The following is a 14401-nucleotide window of genomic DNA, read 5'->3' as shown; positions in this document are numbered from 1 at the left end:
CATACTGTGTTTCACCTCTTAGATATGTACTTCACACTAGTCCACAGCTATAAGTTCAATATATGTTAACTGCAAGAAATGGCCCCATGTCCTCCCCTCAGACATAGACATATATATATACCTTTGGGAGAATAGATCTTCACAAGTACTGACCAGGAATCTTGATGTGGAATTTCCACTTCTAGAGTTCCAACTTGTGGCAAAGATGAGGAGGAAGAAAGAAGAGAGAATCTAGGAAAGCAACACCAGAGGGTATAATTAAGATCCCCATGGTAGGAGTCCTTATGCTCAAGTATATTTGGCCCTTTTTATCTGTTGGTTATATATCCATGGATCAATAAACCATGGATAAAAAATATTGAAAGAAATTTCATCTGTACTGAACATGTGCAGACAATTTTTCTTGTCACTATTTCTTAAACAATATTGTGTAACAACTATTTACATAACATTTTCATTATATTATGACTATAAGTAATCTAGAGATGGTTTAAAGTATATAGGTAGGTGTGAATAGATTATATACAAATATGATTTTATTTTATTATATAAGGGACTTGAGTATCTGCAGATTTGGGGCATTGACCATTTTCTTCCTCCTCTAGCTATCACATGCAAAATCACAAAATTGTCGGGGGACTCAGTGGCCAGCTAGTCTAAATCTTTATTTGAGTCCCAGATTCTTTCACTGGCCTTTTCTGAGACAAAGGGGAGTCTGGAACTAATCCCCCACCAGATAACAAAGAACAACTGTGTAAGAGTGGTACTGTAGTTTATCAACACCAAGAGTTGTCAGGATACTAACATACTTTACAATTAAAATAGCAGCATATCACCAGAACAAATTCCAGAGTCAGGCTATGTTCTGCCTTTAGACCTCAGCAGCCAAAATATGCTAGTTGGAAGAATGCAATTCCAGAACAGAGTTTAACTCCAAGAGCCTCTAAAATTCTCTTTCACTGAGACGACCTCAGGGAAAGTCTGCTTTTAGGTCTTACATGGAAAGGATTCTGAGCTTCCAGTGTTAGTCTGAGCTTAATTAGGTCTTCCTTCAACAATTCTCTGAAGACAGGACAGAAAGAAACATATGTCCCACCACCGTGATGAATTTTACATACCTTTTATGACCAACCCAGATTCATGGATCTTGTAAGAGTTTAAGAAACTTGACCAAGGAGCCCAAGCGCTGTTCCATGGTTCCAAGTCCATATGGTGGGGAATGTGCAGTGACTATATTATTCAGGGTTCTTGGGCATGGGACCAGGAGGATAAATGATAGGACAGAGAAAGGGGGCGGGGAGGAAAGAGAGACAGAGAAAGAGACAGAGGCAGAGACAGGAAAGAGAGATTTATTTTAAGGAATTGGCTCATACAATAACGAAAGTTAGCAAATGCAGGGTAGGCCAGCAGCTGGAGACTCAGAGAAGAACTCAAGCCCAAAGTCTGGCAGAATTCCCTCCTTTTTGGGGGAAATCAGTATATTTTCTCTTAAAGTCTCCAACTAATTTAGTGAGGACCACAGACATTATGGAGGAATCTGCTTTATGTAAAGTCTTCTTGTTTAAATGTTAATCTCATTTAAAAAAAAAAAAAAACTTCACAGCTACATACAGGCTAATGTTTGACCAAATAATATGTGAGTACAGAGGCCCAGTCTAGGGAACACATGAAATTAACCATCATAGAGGCCATGGCAGCTAATCTTTTTTATGTGTACAATAGCAAGTAATGCTTCTAAAAAATGTTTGCCAAGTGTTATTACATTAAAGTTGTATTTGAACATGTCCATCTTACTACTCTACCTAGGAAAATCTCAGTAACCTTGGAGAGGCTGTCTAATGACCAGAAACTCCAGGGTTCATTCCCATTCCAGGCTGCTGGCAGGCAGAAATGTTCTGTACTGAAAAGATATATAACCTCCACGGGGTAGCAACTTTACTAGGCATGACCACGTTTCCACAGGAAGAGTTTGAATTTCACTTGTCAGGAAATCTAGTATTTGGCAAATTGGGGTGATATGTCAAGCTCCATAAATAAAAGCAAGCCAGGTTACCTTTCATTATACTGATTACCTTCCCAGTCTACTTGTTGGGGCCAGACCCTTTGGGAGAAAAGTTAGGTATTAGTTTTTCATATGGAGCTTTTTCTCTCCTTCTTTTATACTTTGCATCAGAAAAACAAAAGTGTGTCCAGATTTATGTAAAAATCATTTTTGTGTGTGTGTAAAAATCTGGGTTCATAAGAATTCTAAGAATCCAAATAAAATTTTCTGTGCTTTATAGATACTCAAATTAAAAATCACAGGAATTATGTCATCTGTTTGATATAAATTAAAGAAGAAAAAAGAAATATATAACATATGAAGTGGTACTATTAAATGTAATGATAGTTGCATGTGTTAAACACCAACTATATATGCCACTGTCAGATATATTGGGTATACATTACTTCTAGTTCTAAATATAAGACAATAAGTACCATTTATCCTGACTTAAAGGTAAAATTAAAACTCAAGAAGTTTGAACTACCTACTAAAGAGACACTGAAAATAAACTGATCTGCCAGAATTCAAGCAGCTATTCTCCTGTAAAAACTGAAAGGTAGGCTTAGAAGAGGTACCTGTTAGACTCCTCTCAATTCCTGGACTGGCAAGGGAACTCAGGAACTTTCAGTGAACATAAAATGTAGCCTCTACTTCTGGAAGTGAAAATCCTCTTGAGCAATCTCCAAACCACCTCAGGTTCATGGAATTTGCTCACTCTATTTTAAAGGATGGGAATTTATCCAATTGCAATGAAAATCCAAAGTGAAAGTCTGTAGTCAAGGTATGGAATCTTTCCTATGAGCTCTAGGAAACACTGGCAAGTTGCAGAAGAGAAAGCCTGACTTCAGAGGGATTAATCTAATCATTTTCACTCTTTTCTCACTCTTGTCTCTCTTACTTGGTTGAAGTTCCTCCTTGGGACCAAAGTCAAAGGTTGCCATAATTTTTATTTCCTTCATTTATTCTTTGCTTTATTTACTGATCACATACTACGTTCCAGACAGTACTATAAATAAAGACATGATAAACATAGTCCTTGCCCTTGAAGAACTCTCTCTTTAGTCCTGGAGAAAAACAAATATAAATAGTTGTCTGTAGGCATATTTTATGGTTTGTATCCAGAAGGTCCCCCAAAGACTTCTGTGTTGAAGGCTTGATCCCCAGCACTGTTCAAAGGTGAGGCTTTGGAAAGTGAGTCATTATGACAGCTTGGACCTCATCAGTGGATTGATCCATTGATGGCTGAATGGACTACTGGGAGGTGGTGAAAACTGTAGGCGGTAGGGTTTGGTTAGTGGAAGTAGATCCCCGGAGAGTGCCCTGGAAGAGTATTTCCTGTCATTGACAGCTTCCTCTCTCTCTTTCTCCGGATTTCCCAGCTGCTTGGAGCTGAACAGCTTTCCTTCACCATGGCCTTCGACTGTGGTGGGTGTTCTTGCCTTGCACCAGACCCAAAGCAATGGAGCTAGTGAACCATGCAATGAAACCTATTAAACCTTAAGCCAAAATAAATCTCTCCTCTTTCAAGTTGTTTTTCTCAGGCATTTGTCGCAGTGATGAAAAGCTGACTAACACAGTAGCCATGGGAGATCGGGTCCAGGGGCTCCCTGGGAATACCAAAACTTTCAGGTGCTCAATTCCCTTATTTAAAATGACATAGTTTTTGCACATAACCTATGTAGATTCTCTTGTGCACATTAAATCATCTTTAAATTACTTATAATACCTAAAATAATGCAAATGCTATGTAAATAGTTGTTATACTACATCATTTAGGAAATAATAAGAAAAGTCTGTACATATTCAATACAGATGCAATTTGTTTTTCTGACTACTATCACACTGCAGTTGGTTTAACTCACAGATACAGAATCTGAAGATAGGGAGGGGCAACTGCACACATAATTATATCTGCTTAAGTAAAATACCAGCTTTATGGGATGATAATATAAGGACAAAGAAAGGCCCTCTGAAGCACTAAGCAACTTATTTTCCTGAGCCTCTGACATGTTGTGCCAGATGGTCAAAGGAGCAGCATTAGTAGTATTAGTGACCATGAGCTCACCAGGTGATGCTGGGGTGTTCAGTCAAGGCAATTTCCATAGCATCTTTGAGTCAGGCGTCCTCAAGGGCAGGGAGGAGGATGGGAGCTGTGGATTATCCTGATCAGTCCTTTTATTGAGGCCTGTGTTCTTTATCTAAAAGAGCTACAATTACATTCCCCACTAATGAAAACTGGAAAGGACAAAAAGTATTCTAAAATTTGCACACCATTTGTATCCTGGGCTGGTGTGGGAAAATGTTCATTCCGTCATTTTTTTTTTTTTTTTTTTTTGCAGGGCTGGGGATCAAACCCAGGGCTTTGTGCTTGCAAGGCGAGCTCTCATTCTGTCATTTTTTTAAAAAACTTTCAGATAATATTACATTTCAATTAACTCAAAAATTTCAAATGAAGTTGTACCATATCATAGTGCTTGCAAAAAAGAAGCTTGTCACTGAACTGTAAAAGCCTGCGTCTGTAAATAATAAGGGTTTGCACCAAATAATGCCCCTACTCACTGATCTCAAGAGTCCTCTTATCCAGTCACTCTGTGGAGTGGAGTCTGCAGGATGTTCCTTTCTTAGATTTCTGTACTCACCAAATACTCTGTCGGACTTTCATAAACCTCTCAAAGTTCTATTTATTTCTATCTTCATGCAGACATATTAATTCACTGCAAATATAAACTGCAGACAAATGTAAAAATTATGATCAGTTTGCATTAACATCTTTTAAATTTCTTAAAATGACCTCGTTATTGAATAACGTAGAATTGTATGCTGGGTTTATGTACCATTGAGGGGTATAAAGACATTCATTTTCTTGATTTCCCTGGAATTGGCCTGATGATCCTCACCAGTCCCCTTTCCTCTGGATGGCAGCGCAGTGTGTGTGTTCATGTGGGGGAGAGAAGGGAGGCTGACTGAGGGATTAGAGATTCAGTTCAATCCTGAACCTTCATCTGTCGATAGGCCACTTGGTCTCATTTTGGCTTACTCACAAAAATACTCAGTCTTTCAAATCCCCATTCCCTCTCCCCATTAATCTCCAGGATCATGTCTAACAGTAGACGAAGTGCATCTTCAAAGAGCTGAGGGAAGACCTGTTTCTGAGATCTATGCTCTGCTGGCCAGATCTTTGCCATTCTCTTCTGTGGAGTGACTGATTTGGGCTACTCCCTGGATAGATGATTTTGTTGGCATCTGCTACTAAAGGAAGGCTGCAGCTGGTGAAATTGATAATTTGTAATCTGTTTTCTCTTAGTTCATCTGAGCTCTGGAATTTCCCTTGATGACTCAATCCTTCCTCTATTCTCAGTGGAGCTGCAGAGCTCACCTGAGCTCTGACTGTCCTTCCCAGATGGTTCCCAAGTCAAGTGTTTGGTTCTCAACCCTCAGCTCTATAGATGCTTTGCCCTTACTTAATGAGTTTAAGTCAAATTTCTCCACTCCTCCTGGGCCAATTAGGAATTTCTGAATCAATCTATACCATTCAGAAAATTTCCCATCTGTCTACATCTAATCCCCACTGCCATAACTTCCGTGTGATCTTCTGTTATGGGTTGACTAGTATCCCCCAAAAGATATGTCAGAGTCCTGATCCTAAGTACCTCAGGTGGGACTGTATTTGGAAATAGGGCCATTGCAAATATAAGCAATTAAGTAGAGGTCGCATAAGAATAAAGTGAGACCTTAGTGCAATATGTTTGGTGTCCTTATAAAAAGAGAAGAAACACAGAGACACACATACCAAATGGAGAACATCTTTTGATGATGGAGGCAGAGACTAAAGTGCTGCAACTACAAACCAAAGAATACCTAGTATTGCTATAAACCACCAGAAGCTGAGAAAGAAAGGAATAATTCTACCATGTAGGTTCAGAGGGGGAGAAGTCTTCAGAGACCTTGATTGGGAATGCTTAGCCTCTGGAACTGTGAGATAATAAATTTATTTTGTTTCGAGTCACCCAGTTTGTGTTAATCAGTTTTTTGTCACAGTGACCAAAATTTCTAACAAAAACACCTTACAGAAAGAAATGTTTATTTTGGCTCATGGTTTCAGAGGTTCAGTCCACCATTGACACTCCATTGCTCTGGGCTGAGGTGCGACAGAACATCATGGCAAAAAGGCATGGTAGTGGAAAGCTGCATAGCTCATGACATCTGGAAAGGAAAAAGAGAGAGGGAGGAGGAAGGGGGAAAAGATATAATCCCCAAGGGCACACCCCCAGTGACCTACTTTCTCCAGCCATGCCACCACTGCCTACAGTTACTACCCAGTTAGTTCTTTGAAATTTTTCTCCAAATGGATTAATCCACTGATTAGTCATAATCTAACTAGTTCACCTTCTCCATTAACAAAGGACTTTTGGGGTGACACTCCATATACAAACTGTAATACAGTTTGTGATCCTTTGTTCGGTTAATCCTGGGAAACTAATGTGCTATCCCTGGATAGAGTAAGCATCTCCTGAGTCCTGTGAAGGGGATTCCTTCCAGCATAACAAACAGGAAGCAGGACAGACCCTGGGTTTTCCTCTCTCTAGCATTGTTCTTCCCTCCAACAGCTACCACCTTGCAGTCTCTGGAAGTCAGAGAATATGGCTGACTGTCTAGTCTGGAGAGAAACAAATATAAAACAATGTCCTTAGGTATTCATGGGGTATTGATTCCAGGACCTCCCTGCTGATATCAAAACTTGTGGCTAATTTCTATGTATCTGTTTCCATCTTCTGAAAATTCAGCAAAGACAAAGACAAGATTTTCTGGTTTCCTTTTCCTATCTGACTTGAACAACTCTTTTCTAAAACTCTATGAATAAAACTGCCAAGCCCTCCTCTTGGCATGTTGAAGGAAAAACAGAAAAGAATGTGAGGGAAAAAAGAGAAGAAGAAGAAAGAAAGCTTTAGAAAATATTTTGCTCTCAAAATCTGTTTTGAGACTCATGCTTTGCTGTGAGCTCAAATATTCTATTTTGGATGGCAGAAGCTGAACCATTGAGTTATCTTCTTAACTCAGTGCACAACAGAGGATATTCACCTGTAACTTTCCACGGTAAGTGAAAAGTTCTGACACCAACGACATTTGAGAGGAGGGCAGTCAGTCACAGGATCTGTGCTCTTTTGCTTCCCTATTTGCAGACAACTTGCAACTATCCTCTCTTCTCCTGGAAGGAGTGGACATTTATACCATACCCTCTGGTCCTCTAACAGCAGTCTGTCAATTTTCCTCTGGCAATGAGAAACAGAAACAACCTAACAGATACCCTGTCAACCATGCTGCTCCCAGGGAATCAGCATGAGTATTTTCCCTTAAAAATAGAGACTTATCTTTCTCATTTGGTAGTTCCAACTTTCAAATTTCATTGTCTTAATGTTCATGCTGAGTTTTATGCTTTCTCTATAACTGTGTTCCACCCAGAAACTCTGTAGTGGATATTCAGCATACATTATCCTTTTTCCCATTCTTCCAGCAGAATCGTGATTTTCTTTTCTTTTTTTTCCTTTTCACTGGGGATTGAACCCAAGGGTTCTTTACACTGAGCTACATCCCTAGTCATTTTTAGTTTTTATTTTGAGACAAGGTCTTGCTAAGTTGCTGAGACTGATTCTGGCAGTCCTCCTGCCTCAGCCTCCCTTCTGATCACTGTGATTACAGGCATGTGCCACCAGGCCCGGTATCCACCTTTTTTTTTTAGCTCAGTCCATACCCCTCAATGTCCTGATTATTTAAGGACTATCTCCTAATGTTTTCCTCTATGATTAGTTCTAAAGTGGGCATGTGACCTAAATCTACAAAGGGTTTCTAGGGGAAAAGCTTCCTTATTTTTAAGAACTCTTCAGGAATAAGCCTCCCTTACATTGGAAGTAGAAGTATGAGCATGTAGCCTGACCCCAGTTGTCAACCATCATGCAATTGTGAGAACTGTCCTCAGGATAAAACCTGAGTTCAGCAAAGAATACAGATGGAAAGCATTTGGGTCCATGAACCTATAGCCAGTGAATTCATGAGGTCCAGTACACAGATAATAACTTTCTTTATGGTTTAAGCTAATTTGAAGGACTTGTGATGAGAGTATCCTAACAAATGCAAATTTTGTTGGATATTTAAAATATGTCCTAGGTGGAAAAGCCTCTAGTAAGTTTAGCCTTTTTAGCTATATGTGCATAAATACTTAATTACCTGCAAGTGTTCTCACAACTGTGGAAGAACTATTCCTTCTATTTCTTTCTGTAGACTCCCTACCTACCTGCCATCTGCGATGACTCCATCTGCTTACTAAGAACTTAGTACTTGATCTAAATTCAAAAGATGACTGTCTAAGGAAAAGGTTTTGTTTTGGTTTGTTTTTCGTTTACTTATTTGTTTTTAACTTTTAATATTACCAATATTGCATAGGGGTGAAAATAGACTTGCTGATAAAGAAAAGATTTGCATAAGCTCATGAAATTCTATAATCAAGGAAATTACCATAAACAGAAATCATTATAGAATAATTAAACAAATATACAGAAAACTGTGGTTTTGTCTCACAGCTGTATCAAGTTTCTTTTTCTCATTTTAAATTTTATTTAATTATTTATTGCAGTGCTAGATATCCAACCCAGGGCTTCACATATTCTAGGAGAGCTCTGAGAGACTGGAAAACACTGTTTCAAAAGATTCACACCTTTTAAAACTCTTCCTGAAGGCACATTGACCAGGCATGGAGAAGAATGATAGTCAGGTCTTCTCCACTGAAAGAACACACAAATCACTCTTCCTCTTTCAAGTACTCCCTTAAGTGCTATATTAGTTTAAATATTTTTCTCCCCACTGGAATTTCCTCATGTTTTGGCTCACTTAAATCACTAATCTTTAAGAAAGTTAGAAAAGGAAAGGAAGATTGAAATATAGTCAGGTACTCTGTGGATAAGATGTTTAATTTAACCCCTACTCTCATTCTCCTGTAATACAACTCTTGCTCTGTTATTTGTAAAAAAAAAAAAAAAAAAAAAAAAAAAAAAAAAATGCTTAATTTAACAAAGTTCTCCACAATGAAATTTGTGTTATATTTAGTTTCATTTATCTTTGTCATTTCTCCTTAATATGTTTACTATGACTTACACTAATACACTATAAATATTTGTCTTATTGAATCATTTTTCAAATAAAGTCTCAAAAATATATCAGTCACATGAAATTTCTTCAACATGGTATTTGCTGTAATTACCCAATTATTTATTCAAGCATCACACTGGGGACAAGTACACCCACACATGCTTCATTTGAATCTAGAAAGCCTGTTGTTTAGGAAGCATAGGGTACCATTTTTCCTTCTGTTACCTAAGCCCTGAGGTATGTTGGCAGCTAAACCAAGAATTGGATCCTGCATTTCTCAGAATATGGAGAGCTCTGGGAAGAAAAAGGTATGATAATAGCAGAGCAAAGGGAAAATCCTTAAAGCCCAATACTTACTGTCGTAATGATATAATTTTGCTCCATGCCAAGGCAGGAAGGCAGGAACTTTGCCATTCCACATTCCTTTGGCAATTTTGCCAAGGGAAGTGTGATCATGTAGTGATAGAGTGGAGTAGGGGCAGGGAGTGATTTAATTGGTTGAATTAGAACCTTCTGTCAGAGGGTTCTTTCTTGACCTCTGAGAAGAAGATAGGACTACATATCTGACCTGCTGGGTGATTTGGAATCACCCTTTCCTTCACCTGTAAAAAAGTGCAGGTCAATTCATTGGGAAAGATGACTTATTTATCATGGCACTTTGGGGTTTCTATTCAAAACTGGAAGGTTTGGAATGAGCAATGCCAACCCAAATGTGGAATTACTCACAATCCTAGATAAATAACTATCTTATCTATGTTAAATGACTCTAAAGCAATTTGCTCAACTTTATCTTATTAACATGAATTAATAAAAGAAAACATGATCCAAACATTTCCAAAAATAAAAGTAGTAAATTTAAAATTTGATGCTTTCCATGGATAGTGTACTTCCTTTGCCTTCCTTCACTGGGGTTATTTGTTCTGAAAGTGGATATTAAGAACCCTCAGTATGATTGTACAGAGACAGGCTCTGCAGTATAGAGTGAACTTAAGTTGCATGCTGTTTTTGTCCATGCTTTTCAAAGTAATAGTGCTGCCATAGTTTGGATATGAAGTGTCCCCCAAAGACCTTATGTTAAAGACTTAGTCACCAGCTCATGGCACTATTGCGTGAGGATGGAACCAATAGGAAATGGAGTCTAGTGAAATGAAGATAAGTTCTTGGGGGCATTCCTTCAAAGGGGTTATGGGGACCTTGGACCTTTCTTTCCTGTCGCTCTCTTTGCTTCCTGGTTTTCATGAGGTGAATGATTTCCTCGGCCACATACTCCCACTGTGATGTTCTGCCTCACCACAGGCCCAAAAGCAATGGGCCAAGTAACCATGGACTGAAGCCTGCAAAATTGAGCCAAAATAAGCCACTCCTCCTTCTGGGAGGAGTTGATTATCTCAGATAATCTCAACAATAACAGAAAGCTAACTTATGCATAGCATACAATCAGTACTTATTATTTGTTAAATAGTGAATAAAAAATTCACAGCAAAAGAAATATCAGAAATAACTTTTCCATTTTATTTTAATTATATTTTGTCGTATACTTATTTATTTAAAGTTACCATTAAACTCTATTCTATTTTCTGTATGATGGTAATGTAAACATGTTTGACTTAAAATTTGACCAAGAGGATACTAAATTGATCATCTACATACAAACAATGAATAAATTATTTTGTGATTTCAAAATGTGTTACAAACTATTTTCATGAACTTATGATTCTATTAAAAGAGAGTAAGCAACTCTGTTTGGAATGAATTTAAGGTTGACCTAAGGATCCTCTACCTCCCAGCCAACCTACTTGGTTGTAACTGAGTTAATAAAAGACCAAAAAACTGAGCACTTGGCTCACTCTCTCTTTCCTCTGGAAAGCCAGGTCCAGCTGCTTCATAAGCACTTTACACTGTGAACTAACAAGTAGGCTCCCAGGGCTTGCTATGATGCTGAGCAAATTCTAGAGGCTCAATAACTATTTCTGAGTTGATGGGACCTAGTACCCTTTCTAGGGATTGAAGAAGCCAAAAAATACCTTTCTTTTTCAAACAAGTTTGAAAATAATGAAGAAATAGACATAAAATATGGCAGATGAAGTTAAAAATGCCATCTCTATTACTGTAAAGCTAATGAAGGAGGGCTTGGCTTAGGTGCATGATGACAGAGGACTTCCTAAAAGTATGTTTTACCTACCTGTCACAGCACATCCCCTCACAGGACTACCTCTATAAAACAGCACAAAGAAGCTGAGTAACTAGCTTCTGAGGTCAGCTAGCTGCCAGCTGGAAGACTCAGTGTATTTCCCAATATACCAATGAGAGAACTGTCCCCTCTCCTCAAGGACAGAGTGAGTCAAGTGGGGGCGAGAGGCCAAGAGGGTTGCAGAGACTGATTTCCACAGAACTGTAAACATGGAGCCAAAGGAAGTTGCCCTGCCCCACCACCAGCATCCTCACCTTCTGATTGATTTAGATGTCTGTGATGTCTCCTAAAGTAACAGGAAACCTGGATCATAAAGATACCCCCAAATCATGGTTCTGCTATGGCTCTTCTGATTTCCCCTAATTCCCATCCAGTTGATCCATGAATGCAGATTGAGCAAGAATCTTAGCTACTAATGTCTTATAAAGATTTAAAAATAGTTTTAGCTTGCAAAACCTCTACTTCCTCTTTTCGCCATCCAATTAAACCTGGCAAATAACACATTGAATTCCTGCTGGGTGCCAAATGCTGTAGAGTATGAAGGTGAAGACATCACAGTGGTTCTCTGGCTTGCCAATCAAAGCAGCATCTACTGCACCTTCTTCTCTCAAGGAAAAGGGAACATGATTGTTTGAGAGACCAAAAGGAGCATAGACAAATATTAACAATGTTTTTTCTAACTTCCAAGTGTTTTTTCTGAGTTAAGTGACTATTCATCCAGAGTTTAAGAAACTTCCCTTCTCTTGTCATCAGCATTAATTAGAGCCAAGATACCAATGACAAAAGGTCACAGAAACCCACAGGAGGGCTGTTTTTCTTCCCTCATTTCTCCCATATTGTACCACCTCACAAAGGCCTATAATTGGTAGACAGGAACTGGATGAAAGGGTTTGGATGGATGGTTCAAATCCATCACACACTGAAAAGCAACTCAGACCAGAGGGTGGATGGTTGCACTTTCCTGAATGAAGGCATCATAGTTGCTCCTCTCCTATTCTGGACTCCTGCACTTCCTTTCTTTTTTCTCAGAAAAAGAAACCCTGGCATCTTATATTTCTAAATATTGCAAATATGTCTATTTGTCTTTTGCTTAACCAAATTCTGGACAACTATACTGTTTTGCTAGAACCTAAACTCACGATACTTTTGTGTTGTTTTGGTTGTTTAGTTCAAATCATTTTACATTTTCATTCCCAGAGTGACAGAACTATTCAAAAGAAACAGGGATTGGATATGATCCTAATTACTAAAAGATTCAGAGTCAGGGTCAAATCTGAACTTTGACTTTTTTGCTGAACTGTCATGGAGAATTATTAATTGTGTTTCTCTCCATCCCCACCTATACTAAATGATGCACATAAAGCTACTAAAATTGGTAACAGACCTCCATATTCTCTCTATTTCTGATTGCCAGAACCAGAAATTGCTTTTCTTCTTCCTCTTGTTTTCAGGCCTCTATTAGACTAATAACAGGAGCATGAAGTAATTTCTAAAGGAACTTGCCACTTTCATTTTATAATTTCTTGGCAGCATATAATGCATGACAAGCAGGGAAACTGATGCTGGCATTTCCATTTGGAAAAGACTGACAAAGTTAAAACAATCTAAAATTCTTCATCTTGTATTCAAAATGTTTCTATTAAGTCATGAGATATATGGATTAACAGTAATTTTAAACAAAGAATATATATATGACCTATTGGTGTGTCTAATCCTTTGTTTATAAATGTTGTGACTAAGGAACGTGGCAAAAAGAGGCAATTCAGCCTAGAGTCTAAGTGTGTTGTTGTCAGCATGAAGGGCGTGGGATCTTGGGCAGTCAAGCTTCAGATCTCATTTGGTAGACACAGCAGGAAAGAGAGAAAAAGGCATCATGACATGACTTTTACCTAATTCCTCTATCTACTAAGAATCTACAGGAGATAGAATATATAAAAGGAAATTATAGTTAGTAAAATAATTAAATATTGGAGAGACTTCTGCAAATCACTTTACATAAGCATTTTTAAATTTCAAAGATATAATTTATGCTTATCTAATACAATATATATTAAATATTGAACAGGACTTAAAGAAATACATGCATTAAAATTTCTGTTATTGGGCTTTGGAGATAAAATCCATTTAGTAAAATACCTAAGTGTTTCCTTCCCCATAAAAGTTTTGATGCCATGGAGGTAAAAGAAGTATTCTTGGGAACATATTTCTGGGGTCAACAAGCTAGAACAGCCTCTTCTGCAAGCATTTTCTTAGAGATATCAGTGTAAATTCACCTGGAGAAACAATCAGTAATCCTGTAATAAAATACTGGCTCTAAAACATGCCATCATAAGGCCAATAGGGGTCCATTTTTACAATATGAAGACACCATAATATGTCCCCAAACATAGTATTGTTCAAGGCCAAATTATAATAAATACTGAACAGACAAGTGGAGACATCTATTTCCATTAATCATAGGTGATGTAATGTAGATAGAGATATGGACATAGATAAAAATATTCCAGGTTAAAAATAAAAATAAGCACAAGATGGTGATAGTTCATAAAGACTAGTTTCAAACATAGGATTCAGCACTGCCTATGAACTCTCATATTAGGTTGAAAGACCCAGAGTTTATTATTGATAAATCAGTTAAATGACATAAACTACCCTTTAAGGCTATATCAGAGACATTCCCTCCAACCCTGGAACCATACAGCTTAGAAAAGATCTCTGGTGCTGCTTTCCCAGGACACAGGCTTGGGAGTCTTGCCTTGAACCTGCAGTCCCGATGGCAAGTTCATTCTATATGGACTATGGTTCCTGTCTGAAACCTACAAGAACCACAATCAAGAGAGGCCTGCTCAAGGCCCTCCCTGTGCTTCTTCCCACATCTACCACAATGCACTGCCTTGTCTCAATCCCACTTTATACCAATTACACATTGACCTACATCTAACCATCATCTTTCCCCAGAATCAAACCATCTTTTCAGAGCTTACTGTTGTCTGTTAGTGGTACTGTTTTCTTGTAATGGTATGAAA

General features: G+C 38.2%; 1 protein-coding gene across 6 annotated transcripts in view; it reads left to right on the top strand.

Annotated features, from left to right (window-relative positions):
• The window catches only part of Phldb2 (pleckstrin homology like domain family B member 2), a 208224-nt gene that overhangs the window by 76092 nt on the left and 117731 nt on the right, over positions 1-14401 (top strand). The window lies entirely within an intron of this gene.

This window comes from Sciurus carolinensis, chromosome 9 (genome assembly GCF_902686445.1).
Source record: "Sciurus carolinensis chromosome 9, mSciCar1.2, whole genome shotgun sequence".
NCBI classification, from domain to species: domain Eukaryota; kingdom Metazoa; phylum Chordata; class Mammalia; order Rodentia; family Sciuridae; genus Sciurus; species Sciurus carolinensis.
This window is presented reverse-complemented; position numbering and strand designations above follow the sequence as displayed.